At 36.7% G+C, this 15,000-nt stretch overlaps 1 protein-coding gene across 1 annotated transcript in view; it reads left to right on the top strand.

Annotated features, from left to right (window-relative positions):
- tgfb1a (transforming growth factor, beta 1a) overlaps positions 1 to 11,354 on the top strand; it is a 38,873-nt gene extending 27,519 nt beyond the window's left edge. Inside the window, exon 10 of the transcript XR_007139121.1 lies at positions 10,814 to 11,354. The gene's annotated coding sequence lies outside the window, so the exon portion shown is untranslated. The remainder of the gene's footprint in view (positions 1 to 10,813) is intronic.
- Positions 11,355 to 15,000: the final 3,646 nt, after the last annotated feature.

Here is a 15,000-nt window from a genome sequence, read left to right as displayed (position 1 = left end):
GCTAGTCATCTTAGCAAGCTAGTCATCTTAGCAAGCTAGTCATATAAACAAGCTAGTCATCTTAGCAAGCTAGTCATATAAACAAGCTAGTCATCTTAGCAAGCTAGTCATCTTAGCAAAAACTAGTCATCTTAGCAAAAACTAGTCATCTTAACAAACTAGTCATCTTAGCAAAAACTAGTCATCTTAACAAACTCGTCATCTTAGCAAAAACTAGTCATCTTAACAAACTAGTCATCTTAGCAAAAACTAGTCATCTTAGCAAGCTAGTCATCTTAGCAAGCTAGTCATCTTAGCAAGCTAGTCATATAAACAAGCTAGTCATCTTAGCAAGCTAGTCATATAAACAAGCTAGTCATCTTAGCAAGCTAGTCATCTTAGCAAAAACTAGTCATCTTAGCAAAAACTAGTCATCTTAGCAAAAACTAGTCATCTTAACAAACTAGTCATCTTAGCAAAAACTAGTCATCTTAACAAACTAGTCATCTTAGCAAAAACTAGTCATCTTAACAAACTAGTCATCTTAGCAAAAACTAGTCATCTTAACAAACTAGTCATCTTAGCAAGCTAGTCATCTTAGCAAGCTAGTCATATAAACAAGCTAGTCATCTTAGCAAGCTAGTCATCTTAGCAAAAACTAGTCATCTTAGCAAAAACTAGTCATCTTAACAAACTAGTCATCTTAGCAAAACCAGTCATCTTAACAAACTAGTCATCTTAGCAAAAACTAGTTCATCTTAACAAACTAGTCATCTTAGCAAAAACTAGTCATCTTAACAAAACTAGTCATCTTAGCAAGCTAGTCATCTTAGCAAGCTAGTCATATAAACGGCTAGTCATCTTAGCAAGCTAGTCATATAAACAAGCTAGTCATCTTAGCAAAAACTAGTCATCTTAGCAAAAACTAGGTCATCTTAGCAAAAACTAGTCATCTTAACAAACTAGTCATCTTAGCAAAACTAGTCATCTTAACAAACTAGTCATCTTAGCAAAAACTAGTCATCTTAACAAACTAGTCATCTTAGCAAAAACTAGTCATCTTAACAAACTAGTCATCTTAGCAAAAACTAGTCATCTTAGCAAAAACTAGTCATCTTAGCAAGCTAGTCATCTTAGCAAGCTAGTCATCTTAGCAAGCTAGTCATATAAACAAGCTAGTCATCTTAGCAAGCTAGTCATATAAACAAGCTAGTCATCTTAGCAAGCTAGTCATCTTAGCAAAAACTAGTCATCTTAGCAAAAACTAGTCATCTTAACAAACTAGTCATCTTAGCAAAAACTAGTCATCTTAACAAACTAGTCATCTTAGCAAAAACTAGTCATCTTAGCAAAAACTAGTCATCTTAGCAAGCTAGTCATCTTAGCAAGCTAGTCATCTTAGCAAGCTAGTCATATAAACAAGCTAGTCATCTTAGCAAGCTAGTCATATAAACAAGCTAGTCATCTTAGCAAGCTAGTCATCTTAGCAAAAACTAGTCATCTTAGCAAAAACTAGTCTTCTTATAACACTAGTCATCTTAGCAAAAACTAGTCATCTTAACAAACTAGTCATCTTAGCAAAAACTAGTCATCTTAACAAACTAGTCATCTTAGCAAAAACTAGTCATCTTAACAAACTAGTCATCTTAGCAAAAACTAGTCATCTTAACAAACTAGTCATCTTAGCAAAAACTAGTCATCTTAACAAACTAGTCATCTTAGCAAAAACTAGTCATCTTAGCAAGCTAGTCATCTTAGCAAGCTAGTCATCTTAGCAAGCTAGTCATATAAACAAGCTAGTCATCTTAGCAAGCTAGTCATATAAACAAGCTAGTCATCTTAGCAAGCTAGTCATCTTAGCAAAAACTAGTCATCTTAGCAAAAACTAGTCATCTTAACAAACTAGTCATCTTAGCAAAAACTAGTCATCTTAACAAACTAGTCATCTTAGCAAAAACTAGTCATCTTAGCAAAAACTAGTCATCTTAGCAAGAACTAGTCATCTTAACAAACTAGCCATTTAGCAAAAACTAGTCATCTTAGCAAGCTAGTCATCTTAGCAAGCTAGTCATCTTAGCAAGCTAGTCATCTTAACAAACTAGTCATCTTAGCAAAAACTAGTCATCTTAACAAACTCGTCATCTTAGCAAAAACTAGTCATCTTAACAAACTAGTCATCTTAGCAAAAACTAGTCATCTTAGCAAGCTAGTCATCTTAGCAAGCTAGTCATCTTAGCAAGCTAGTCATATAAACAAGCTAGTCATCTTAGCAAGCTAGTCATATAAACAAGCTAGTCATCTTAGCAAGCTAGTCATCTTAGCAAAAACTAGTCATCTTAGCAAAAACTAGTCATCTTAGCAAAAACTAGTCATCTTAACAAACTAGTCATCTTAGCAAAAACTAGTCATCTTAACAAACTAGTCATCTTAGCAAAAACTAGTCATCTTAACAAACTAGTCATCTTAGCAAAAACTAGTCATCTTAGCAAGCTAGTCATCTTAGCAAGCTAGTCATCTTAGCAAGCTAGTCATATAAACAAGCTAGTCATCTTAGCAAGCTAGTCATATAAACAAGCTAGTCATCTTAGCAAGCTAGTCATCTTAGCAAAAACTAGTCATCTTAGCAAAAACTAGTCATCTTAACAAACTAGTCATCTTAGCAAAAACTAGTCATCTTAACAAACTAGTCATCTTAGCAAAAACTAGTCATCTTAACAAACTAGTCATCTTAGCAAAAACTAGTCATCTTAACAAACTAGTCATCTTAGCAAGCTAGTCATCTTAGCAAGCTAGTCATCTTATCAAGCTAGTCATCTTAGCAAGCTAGTCATCTTAGCAAGCTAGTCATCTTAACAAACTAGTCATCTTAGCAAGCTAGTCATCTTAGCAAAAACTAGTCATCTTAGCAAAAACTAGTCATCTTAACAAACTACTAGTCATCTTAGCAAGCCTAGTCATCTTAGCAAACTAGTCATCTTAGCAAAAACTAGTCATCTTACCAAACTAGTCATCTTTAGCAAAAACTAGTCATCTTAACAAACTAGTCATCTTAGCAAACTAGTCATCTAGCAAAACTAGTCATCTTAGCAAAAACTAGTCATCTTATCAAGCTAGTCATATTATCAAGCTAGTCATCTTAGCAAGCTAGTATATAACAAGCTAGTCATCTTAGCAAGCTAGTCATCTTACAAGCTAGTCATCTTAGCAAAACTAGTCATCTTAACAAAACTAGTCATCTTAGCAAAAACTAGTCATCTTAACAAAACTAGTCATCTTAGCAAAAACTAGTCATCTTAACAAACTAGTCATCTTAGCAAAAACTAGTCATCTTAACAAACTAGTCATCTTAGCAAAGACTAGTCATCTTAGCAAGCTAGTCATATACAAAAAGCTAGTCATCTTAGCAAGCTAGTCATCTTAACAAGCTAGTCATCTTAGCAAGCTAGTCATCTAGAAACAAATAGTCATCTTAGCAAAGCTAGTCATCTTAACAAAGCTAGTCATCTTAGCAAAACTAGTCATCTTAACAAACTAGTCATCTTAGCAAAACTAGTATCTTAACAAACTAGTCATCTTAGCAAAAACTAGTCATCTTAACAACTCAACTAGTCATCTTAGCAAGCTAGTCATCTTAGCAAGCTAGTCATCTTAGCAAGCTAGTCATCTTAACAAGCTAGTATCTTAGCAAGCTAGTCATATAACAAGCTAGTCATCTTAGCAAGCTAGTCATCTTAGCAAAAACTAGTCATCTTAGCAAAAACTAGTCATCTTAACAAACTAGTCATCTTAGCAAAAACTAGTCATCTTAACAAACTAGTCATCTTAGCAAAAACTAGTCATCTTAACAAACTAGTCATCTTAGCAAAAACTAGTCATCTTAACAAACTAGTCATCTTAGCAAAACTAGTCATCTTAGCAAGCGTAGTCATCTAGCAAAGCTAGTCATCTTAGCAAGCCTATCATCTATCAAAAACTAGTCATCTTAGCAAAAACTAGTCATCTTACAACTAGTCATCTTAACAAAACAGTCATCTTAACAAACTAGTCATCTTAGCAAAAACTAGTCCTCTTAGCAAAGCTAGTCATCTTAGAAAGCTAGTCATCTTAGCAACTAGTCATATAACAAGCTAGTCATTAGCAAGCTAGTCATATAAACAAGCTAGTCATCTTAGCAAGCTAGTCATCTTAGCAAAAACTAGTCATCTTAGCAAAAACTAGTCATCTAACAAACTAGTCATCTTAGCAAAACTAGTCATCTTAACAAACTAGTCATCTTAGCAAAACTAGTCATCTTAACAAACTAGTCATCTTAGCAAAAACTAGTCATCTTAACAAACTAGTCATCTTAGCAAAAACTAGTCATCTTAGCAAAACTAGTCATCTTAGCAAGCTAGTCATCTTAGCAAGCTAGTCATCTAGCAAGCTAGTCATATAAACAGGCTAGTCATCTTAGCAAGCTAGTCATATAAACAAGCTAGTCATCTTAGCAAGCTAGTCATCTTAGCAAAAACTAGTCATCTTAGCAAAAACTAGTCATCTTAACAAACTAGTCATCTTAGCAAAAACTAGTCATCTTAACAAACTAGTCATCTTAGCAAAAACTAGTCATCTTAACAAACTAGTCATCTTAGCAAAAACTAGTCATCTTAACAAACTAGTCATCTTAGCAAGCTAGTTCATCTTAGCAAGCTAGTCATATAAACAAGCTGTCATCTTATAAAGCTAGTCATATAAACAAGCTAGTCATCTTAGCAAGCTAGTCATCTTAGCAAAAAACTAGTCATCTTAGCAAAAACTAGTCATCTTAAACAAACTAGTCATCTTAGCAAAAACTAGTCATCTTAACAAACTAGGTCAGCTTAGCCAAAACTAGTCATCTTAAACAAACTAGTCATCTTAGCAAAAACTAGTCATCTTAACAAACTAGTCATCTTAGCAAAAAACTAGTCAATCTTAACAAACTAGTCTCTGAGCAAAAACGAGTCATCTTAACAAACTAGTCATCTTAGCAAGCTAGTCATCTTAGCAAGCTAGTTATATAAACAAGCTAGTCATCTTAGCAAGCTAGTTATATAAACAAGCTAGTCATCTTAGCAAGCTAGTCATCTTAGCAAAAACTAGTCATCTTAGCAAAAACTAGTCATCTTAACAAACTAGTCATCTTAGCAAAAACTAGTCATCTTAACAAACTAGTCATCTTAGCAAAAACTAGTCATCTTAACAAACTAGTCATCTTAGCAAAAACTAGTCATCTTAGCAAGCTAGTCATATAAACAGGCTAGTCATCTTAGCAAGCTAGTCATATAAACAAGCTAGTCATCTTAGCAAGCTAGTCATCTTAGCAAAAACTAGTCATCTTAGCAAAAACTAGTCATCTTAACAAACTAGTCATCTTAGCAAAAACTAGTCATCTTAACAAGCTAGTCATCTTAGCAAGCTAGTCATCTTAGCAAGCTAGTCATATAAACAAGCTAGTCATCTTAGCAAGCTAGTCATCCTAGCAAAAACTAGTCATCTTAACAAACTAGTCATCTTAGCAAGCTAGTCATCTTAGCAAGCTAGTCATCTTAGCAAGCTAGTCATATAAACAAGCTAGTCATCTTAGCAAGCTAGTCATATAAACAAGCTAGTCATCTTAGCAAGCTAGTCATCTTAGCAAAAACTAGTCATCTTAGCAAAAACTAGTCATCTTAACAAACTAGTCATCTTAGCAAAAACTAGTCATCTTAACAAACTAGTCATCTTAGCAAAAACTAGTCATCTTAACAAACTAGTCATCTTAGCAAAAACTAGTCATCTTAACAAACTAGTCATCTTAGCAAAAACTAGTCCTCTTAGGCAAGCTTAGTCATCTAGCAAGCTAGTCATCTTAGCAAGCTAGTCATATAAACAGCTAGTCATCTTAGCAAGCTAGTCATCTTAGCAACAAGCTAGTCATCTTAGCAAAGCTAGTCATCTTAACAAACTAGTCATCTTAGCAAAACTAGTCATCTTAACAAACTAGTCATCTTAGCAAAAAACTAGTCATCTTAACAAACTAGTCATCTTAGCAAAACTAGTCATCTTACAAACTAGTCATCTTAGCAAAACTAGTCATCTTAAGCAAAGCTAGTCATCTTAGCCAGCTAGTCAATCTTAGCAAGCTAGTCATATAAACAAGCTAGTCATCTTAGCAAGCTAGTCATATAAACAAGCTAGTCATCTTAACAAACTAGTCATCTTAGCAAGCTAGTCATCTTAGCAAAAACTAGTCATCTTAACAAACTAGTCATCTTAGCAAAAACTAGTCATCTTAACAAACTAGTCATCTTAGCAAAAACTAGTCATCTTAACAAACTAGTCATCTTAGCAAAAACTAGTCATCTTAACAAACTAGTCATCTTAGCAAAAACTAGTCATCTTAACAAACTAGTCATCTTAGCAAGCTAGTCATCTTAGCAAGCTAGTCATATAAACAAGCTAGTCATCTTAGCAAGCTAGTCATCTTAGCAAAAACTAGTCATCTTAGCAAAAACTAGTCATCTTAACAAACTAGTCATCTTAGCAAAAACTAGTCATCTTAACAAACTAGTCATCTTAGCAAAAACTAGTCATCTTAACAAACTAGTCATCTTAGCAAAAACTAGTCATCTTAACAAACTAGCCATTTAGCAAAAACTAGTCATCTTAGCAAGCTAGTCATCTTAGCAAGCTAGTCATATAAACAAGCTAGTCATCTTAGCAAGCTAGTCATATAAACAAGCTAGTCATCTTAGCAAGCTAGTCATCTTAGCAAAAACTAGTCATCTTAGCAAAAACTAGTCATCTTAACAAACTAGTCATCTTAGCAAAAACTAGTCATCTTAACAAACTAGTCATCTTAGCAAAAACTAGTCATCTTAACAAACTAGTCATCTTAGCAAAAACTAGTCATCTTAACAAACTAGTCATCTTAGCAAAAACTAGTCATCTTAACAAACTAGTCATCTTAGCAAGCTAGTCATCTTAGCAAGCTAGTCATATAAACAAGCTAGTCATCTTAGCAAGCTAGTCATCTTAGCAAAAACTAGTCATCTTAGCAAAAACTAGTCATCTTAACAAACTAGTCATCTTAGCAAAAACCAGTCATCTTAACAAACTAGTCATCTTAGCAAAAACTAGTCATCTTAACAAACTTGTCATCTTAGCAAAAACTAATCATCTTAACAAACTAGTCATCTTAGCAAGCTAGTCATCTTAGCAAGCTAGTCATATAAACAGGCTAGTCATCTTAGCAAGCTAGTCATATAAACAAGCTAGTCATCTTAGCAAGCTAGTCATCTTAGCAAAAACTAGTCATCTTAGCAAAAACTAGTCATCTTAACAAACTAGTCATCTTAGCAAAAACTAGTCATCTTAACAAACTAGTCATCTTAGCAAGCTAGTCATCTTAGCAAGCTAGTCATCTTAGCAAGCTAGTCATATAAACAAGCTAGTCATCTTAGCAAGCTAGTCATCTTAGCAAAAACTAGTCATCTTAACAAACTAGTCATCTTAACAAACTAGTCATCTTAACAAACTAGTCATCTTAGCAAGCTAGTCATCTTAGCAAGCTGGTCATCTTAGCAAGCTAGTCATATAAACAAGCTAGTCATCTTAGCAAAAACTAGTCATCTTAGCAAAAACTAGTCATCTTAGCAAAAACTAGTCATCTTAACAAGCTAGTCATCTTAGCAAGCTAGTCATCTTAACAAACTAGTCATCTTAGCAAGCTAGTCATCTTAGCAAGCTGGTCATCTTAGCAAGCTAGTCATATAAACAAGCTAGTCATCTTAGCAAAAACTAGTCATCTTAGCAAAAACTAGTCATCTTAACAAACTAGTCATCTTAGCAAGCTAGTCCTCTTAGCAAGCTAGTCATCTTAGCAAGCTAGTCATCTTAGCAAGCTAGTCATCTTAGCAAGCTAGTCATATAAACAAGCTAGTCATCTTAGCAAAAACTAGTCATCTTAGCAAAAACTAGTCATCTTAGCAAAAACTAGTCATCTTAACAAACTAGTCATCTTAGCAAAAACTAGTCATCTTAACAAACTAGCCATTTAGCAAAAACTAGTCATCTTAGCAAGCTAGTCATCTTAGCAAGCTAGTCATCTTAGCAAGCTAGTCATATAAACAAGCTAGTCATCTTAGCAAGCTAGTCATATAAACAAGCTAGTCATCTTAGCAAGCTAGTCATCTTAGCAAAAACTAGTCATCTTAGCAAAAACTAGTCATCTTAACAAACTAGTCATCTTAGCAAAAACTAGTCATCTTAACAAACTAGTCATCTTAGCAAAAACTAGTCATCTTAACAAACTAGTCATCATTAGTCGTCATTAGCAAAAACTAGTCATCTTAACAAACTAGTCATCTTAGCAAAAACTAGTCATCTTAACAAACTAGTCATCTTAGCAAGCTAGTCATCTTAGCAAGCTAGTCATATAAACAAGCTAGTCATCTTAGCAAGCTAGTCATCTTAGCAAAAACTAGTCATCTTAGCAAAAACTAGTCATCTTAACAAACTAGTCATCTTAGCAAAAACCAGTCATCTTAACAAACTAGTCATCTTAGCAAAAACTAGTCATCTTAACAAACTAGTCATCTTAGCAAAAACTAGTCATCTTAACAAACTAGTCATCTTAGCAAGCTAGTCATCTTAGCAAGCTAGTCATATAAACAGGCTAGTCATCTTAGCAAGCTAGTCATATAAACAAGCTAGTCATCTTAGCAAGCTAGTCATCTTAGCAAAAACTAGTCATCTTAGCAAAAACTAGTCATCTTAACAAACTAGTCATCTTAGCAAAAACTAGTCATCTTAACAAACTAGTCATCTTAGCAAGCTAGTCATCTTAGCAAGCTAGTCATCTTAGCAAGCTAGTCATATAAACAAGCTAGTCATCTTAGCAAGCTAGTCATCTTAGCAAAAACTAGTCATCTTAACAAACTAGTCATCTTAACAAACTAGTCATCTTAACAAACTAGTCATCTTAGCAAGCTAGTCATCTTAGCAAGCTGGTCATCTTAGCAAGCTAGTCATATAAACAAGCTAGTCATCTTAGCAAAAACTAGTCATCTTAGCAAAAACTAGTCATCTTAGCAAAAACTAGTCATCTTAACAAGCTAGTCATCTTAGCAAGCTAGTCATCTTAACAAACTAGTCATCTTAGCAAGCTAGTCATCTTAGCAAGCTGGTCATCTTAGCAAGCTAGTCATCTTAGCAAGCTAGTCATATAAACAAGCTAGTCATCTTAGCAAAAACTAGTCATCTTAGCAAAAACTAGTCATCTTAACAAACTAGTCCTCTTAGCAAGCTAGTCCTCTTAGCAAGCTAGTCATCTTAGCAAGCTAGTCATCTTAGCAAGCTAGTCAGTTCAGCTTACTAAAGTCTTACTGATTTACTTACTGATCATCAACTAAAAACTCATTCAGATGTCATTTGGAATGAAAACAACACAAAAAATCTCACAGCATCACATTTTATCCGCCTGCCGAGTCAGAGATAAACAGACAACATTACAAAGTGAGACTTTCATTTATCTTCTGCACTTTTGCTATCTGCTCTATAGTTGTATCAGTGACACTACATGCTATTTTTTTATATTTTTGAATATATTTATTTATTATATATTATATTTGGTGAATCAGGGTTTGTTTTATATACTGAATAAATTACTTCAGGCAAAAATGCCAAGTATTTTGCTGTAACTGCTTGTAACCTGTGGTTCTGTTCTAATATCCAGCAGGTCGTGTTCAAAACCCAGCAACTACAGTTGTATTGTTGTTGCTCATCCTCTCTCTCTCTCTCTCTCTCTCTCTCTCTCTCTCTCTCTCTCTCTCTCTCTCTCTCTGTCTTCCAAGAAGGGGGGATTAGTGTCTTTCAGCTAGGCATGAACAGGCCCAGACCCGCTCCTAAAGCCTGAGCTTCTTGAGCTTGCATATACAAACACACATGGGCCTTCACACATGCTGTAAACACACCACAAAGTGCAAAGATTGAACCTTCATGCTATCCAGACCCCACAGAGACTTCTGGAACATTTCAGTTCTGACAGCTCCTCACACGGCAAGGACACGGGAAACTGCAGACAGCGTAATTCAACACGGCGTCATTTCAAAACTCGCCTGTTATCCAGCATCGCTTTCTGACTACAAAAAACGGCACGTGTCGGCTTGGCGTGCGCTAGCGTGTTAGCATGCCTTTGATGTGGTAAATACGGCTTTTCATCGAGGCAGAGCAGCGACGAGAAACAAAAGGAGACAAGGAGTGAGGAGGAGCGAGTGACTTCCCAGCAGCTGCACCTGTTTTATCAGGCCACTAATGACACTATCGTTAAATTCATTCATTCATTCATTCATTTCCTACCGCTTATCCGAACTTCTCGGGTCACGGGGAGCCTGTGCCTATCTCAGGCGTCATCGGGCATCGAGGCAGGATACACCCTGGACGGAGTGCCAACCCATCACAGGGCACACACACACTCTCATTCACTCACACACCCACACACTACGGACAATTTTCCAGAGATGCCAATCAACCTACCATGCATGTCTTTGGACCGGGGGAGGAAACCGGAGTACCCGGAGGAAACCCCCGAGGCACGGGGAGAACATGCAAACTCCACACACACAAGGCGGAGGCAGGGATCGAACCCCCAACCCTGGAGAACGTGCTAACCACTAAGCCACCGTGCCCCCACCACTATCGTTAACTGTCACATAAATCTTTCACAGCCCTGATATAGCAGTCCCACTGGGCAGATAAAGCAGCCACATTCCCTGGTTCCCCAAGTGCACTTCACTCAGCAGTTGGGTTTAATACAGAGTGTGTGACCATTTACACACACACACACACACACACACACACACACACACACACACACACACACACACGATTTTGCCCATGCTGTGCTCACGCCCTCAGACTCATGATGTGGTTTTGTACTGCGTGTCAGCTTGTGCAATTAACACAGCTTGCCGTTTGGAGCGACAATCTGAACTCGCTTTTGAAGTAGTTTTGTCGGTTGTGCGTTTTTTTTTATGCTGTAGTTGTTGAGTGAATAATGAGTGTGACGTTCTCTCTCTCTCTGCACAGACACACGCACAACAAACACCACTCTCACCACCACTTATTCACGTTCTATTAAATCCTTACACGAGTCGTCTCTTGCGATCGTCTCTGTGTCTCGTTTACGTTCCGTCCGAGCCGAGCACTTCCAATAAACGTAATAAACATCACGAGGTATAAGCAATGACCTCATGACCAAGTCTTACAACATGACAACTTCTGGTCCAAACCTCAGATTTTTACAGAAGTCTTTCTTTTGTTCAAAGGATGTAGGATTACTGGATTTTTCACACAAATAAATCTTTTTAAGTTCATTTGTTTTCATCACTTTTCAAACTCCTCTCCAAAATTTCTTAATTTATCGAGCTAGATTATTTTTTATGCCGTATCAGGTGCTGCATCAGGTGCTGTAAGTTTGTTCAGCTTTCCATGAGATCTTCTTTTAAAGCTATGCATCATTCTCGTGTCAGAGTCGAGTCACTGATGTGTCGAGTCACCGATCTGGTACACGACTCAAGCTGTAACGGTTGTGTTCTTCTCACTTTCCGAAAACTTTAAGCCATTTTGTTACAGAGGTTTGCTTAGGATCATTTTTGCTTAGGATTTGCTGTCCTGGTTTATTTGCTGTCCTGTTTGCTGGTTTATGTCTTGAGGTGCTTGTTGATCCTTATTCCTCATGAAGCCATCATTTTTATCTAGGATCCCAGTCCATTTTCCAGACCAACATGATGCTGTCACCACTTATGCTTCACCTTTTATCCTCCTTGATTGGTTTCATGGATTTATTCTCCATTTTTTGTTTCATCTGGCTTTTTTATGATGCTCATCCAACTCCTTCACCAGTTCCTCTGATGTTGTCTTGGGGTTCATTTGAACCTTTGATAGCAAACTTTGTTCATTCCGAATGATGCGGTCTTTCTGTGCTTCCAGGATTTTTATAATTTTGTACAATTTTTGTACAGATGTTCATGGTATCTAGAATCGCACCTAAGAAGAAACTGGACTGGTACACAAAAGATTGTTTTGCAGCCACATTCCCAATATTTTGAATCTCAATGGCCAATGAGAAGCTTCTAGAAATGAATTAGATCAATTTGTGTAATCTTCCAGCTGTAAATTTCTGACCCACTGGAAATACTGAAATAAATCGCCTGAAAAATAGAGACCTTTGGTAACTACTGCATGAAATCTGCCTTATAATATCAAAAAAATAATAATATAATTTGTAGGGTGTGCAAACTTTTGAACATGCAAAATTCATGAATGAGGTTTACTTAAAAGCATATAGGATTCTAATGTCTCAGTATGTGAGAATGTTTTATATTACCACTTACTGCTTATTTAAGGGGATTAATAGATTCTAATTGTTATTTATATTTACAATACAGCTGTTGTTGATGTGTAAATGCAGATGTTCAGAACATTAGAGCGTCGAAACACGACGTAAATACAATATAATCCCGAGGTCACGACTCGGTCAGAGAGCCGTTCCTTATGAACGCCGGCCACGATGATACAACATTCGTTTGTTCGTTTCAACCGATTCTTTCTGTTAAAACAATTAGAGCTTTTACAAACCAATTGAAACCCAAATACTTGACACGTTTTATTGACAATTATACTTGCACTCTTTTAACTTTAAACAACTTTTAAAAAGTAAAAAGTGAATGTCATCCTGCCTTGAAAAGACATTCAGAATCCCGGTTCTCTAAACGACCGCAACAGCCAGAGCACAATAATATCTTTGTGTAACACGCTGTGGCACACGAGCTATTCATTATGTCATGGCTCAGAGATGGGAAGGGCTGGTGGTGTAAACTTCATTTAAACTTAAAGATGGACAGAATCTCATGACCTGTGACTCGTTCATTGATTTTAGTTATTCTGTGTAATAACAGTCTTTTTACTTGACAGATTCTATTAATAATGTAGCATCAGTTGCATATTATTGCTTTAACACCTCAAACTGATAAATAAACGTGTCAAATACCTTCAAATATATATATAGAAGAAGAAGAAGAAGAAGAAGAAGAAGAAGAAGAAGAAGAAGAAAAAGAAAGAATAGAGTAAGGGATTGTTCCTTCCAGGTTATTTTCCTGCTGTTAATCACATGATTTGGTGTTAAACAATGAGAGATAAAATATGTATAAAACTTTGATGATCGTAGATCTGAGCACAGACTTAAAGGTTACCATGGTGACACAGGCAGTGTACGTTAACAAGCTTATTACATGTTAGTGTAAGTGTTAGTGTAGTGGATCACACACACACACGCACACACACACACACACACACACACACACACACACACACACACACACACACTTTAGAATATCAACCTCCTTATTTTTTTTCGCTCCCTGCGTCTGGTACTCCACTGATAACCCATGACCCAAATGTGTGTGTGTGTGTGTATGTGTGTGTGTGTGTGTGTTCAGAGAAAACTCATGACCTACACACACACACACACACACACACACACACACACACACACACACACATATATATATATATATATATATATATATATATATATATATATATATATATATATATATATGTACAGTATACTGTATGTGTGTGTGTGTGTGTGTGTGTGTGTGTGCACATCGGCCTCCCATGTAGAGTATATTCCTTCCTCATGCCCAGTTTTTCCAGGATTTGCTCCGAGTCCATCGTGACTCTGACTAGAATAAATGGTTTATTATTTTTAGTATTGTTGTTGTCAAATAAGTGTTGCAGTAAACTTTGTACTTTTCTCCCTTTACTCAAGCATTCAAGCAGTAAGATTTAATTATTAATAGCATTAATTATCAACACGCTTAACACACACCTAGCATTTTAAACATGGGTTGTTTAAAAGGGGTTCAATCTACTGTATCCTTTGTTTCTCTGGAGAATCTTAGACATTATTCATTCATTCATTCATTCATTCATTTCCTACCGCTTATCCGAACGTCTTGGGTCACGGGGAGCCTGTGCCTATCTCAGGCGTCATCGGGCATCGAGGCAGGATACACCCTGGACGGAGTGCCAACCCATCAAAGTGCACACACACACTCTCATTCACACACACACTCACACACCATGGACAATTTTCCAGAGATGCCAATCAACCTACCATGCATGTCTTTGGACCGGGGGAGGAAACCGGAGTACCCGGAGGAAACCCCCGAGGCACGGGGAGAACATGCAAACTCCACACACACAAGGCGGAGGCGGGAATCGAACCCCCGACCCTGGAGGTGTGAGGCGAACGCATATAAGAAATGGATTTTGGATAATTCCTCACTTTGAGTATTGTATATAAATCTTTAAGTCTAATGGGACTTCATTATACACATTTTATTAAACGTGTTAACAGGTCACGCTTTAAAATTAATTATTTATCAGGCTTCATGGGAAACTAAACTCTACCTCATGCCCCTTCACACATCATCCTTTTATCCTCGCTCCTTCTTTCTGTCTTTTACACCTGCAGAAGTTGGAAAGATGGCTATCGCAGATTTGAAGAAGAATTCACTAGAGCATGACTTCTCTGTCTCAACAGTACAGGCAAGGGACTTTGAAGACGATCTCTGGCCTTTTGTCTTCTGCACACTATACATGATAGGGGATGAGTGAGGGAGAAAGAAAGGAAAGGAAAGGAAAGGAAAGGAAAGGAAAGGAAAGGAAAGGAAAGGAGACCAGACCACACACACCTCCACCAGATGACCACAGAGGAGTTGTTTATCTTCTCTTCTCGATTTATTTTACGGAAAGTGAGAATGATTCATAAAGTCAGTCTTTTTCTGTGTGGGAAAGTTCAGACTTCTCAGATGTCCAGTCTAAAGACTAAAGCTGCGTTGGTCATAGCAGATATCACAAATACTTACACCGAGGATCAAAGTGACATCTCTTTGAACTTTGGTGAAAGGAAACCGGAGTCTTCAGATCAAACAGCAAATAGGAGAGGAAGAA

The sequence above is a fragment of the Tachysurus fulvidraco genome, chromosome 22 (genome assembly GCF_022655615.1).
Source record: "Tachysurus fulvidraco isolate hzauxx_2018 chromosome 22, HZAU_PFXX_2.0, whole genome shotgun sequence".
NCBI classification, from domain to species: domain Eukaryota; kingdom Metazoa; phylum Chordata; class Actinopteri; order Siluriformes; family Bagridae; genus Tachysurus; species Tachysurus fulvidraco.
This window is presented reverse-complemented; position numbering and strand designations above follow the sequence as displayed.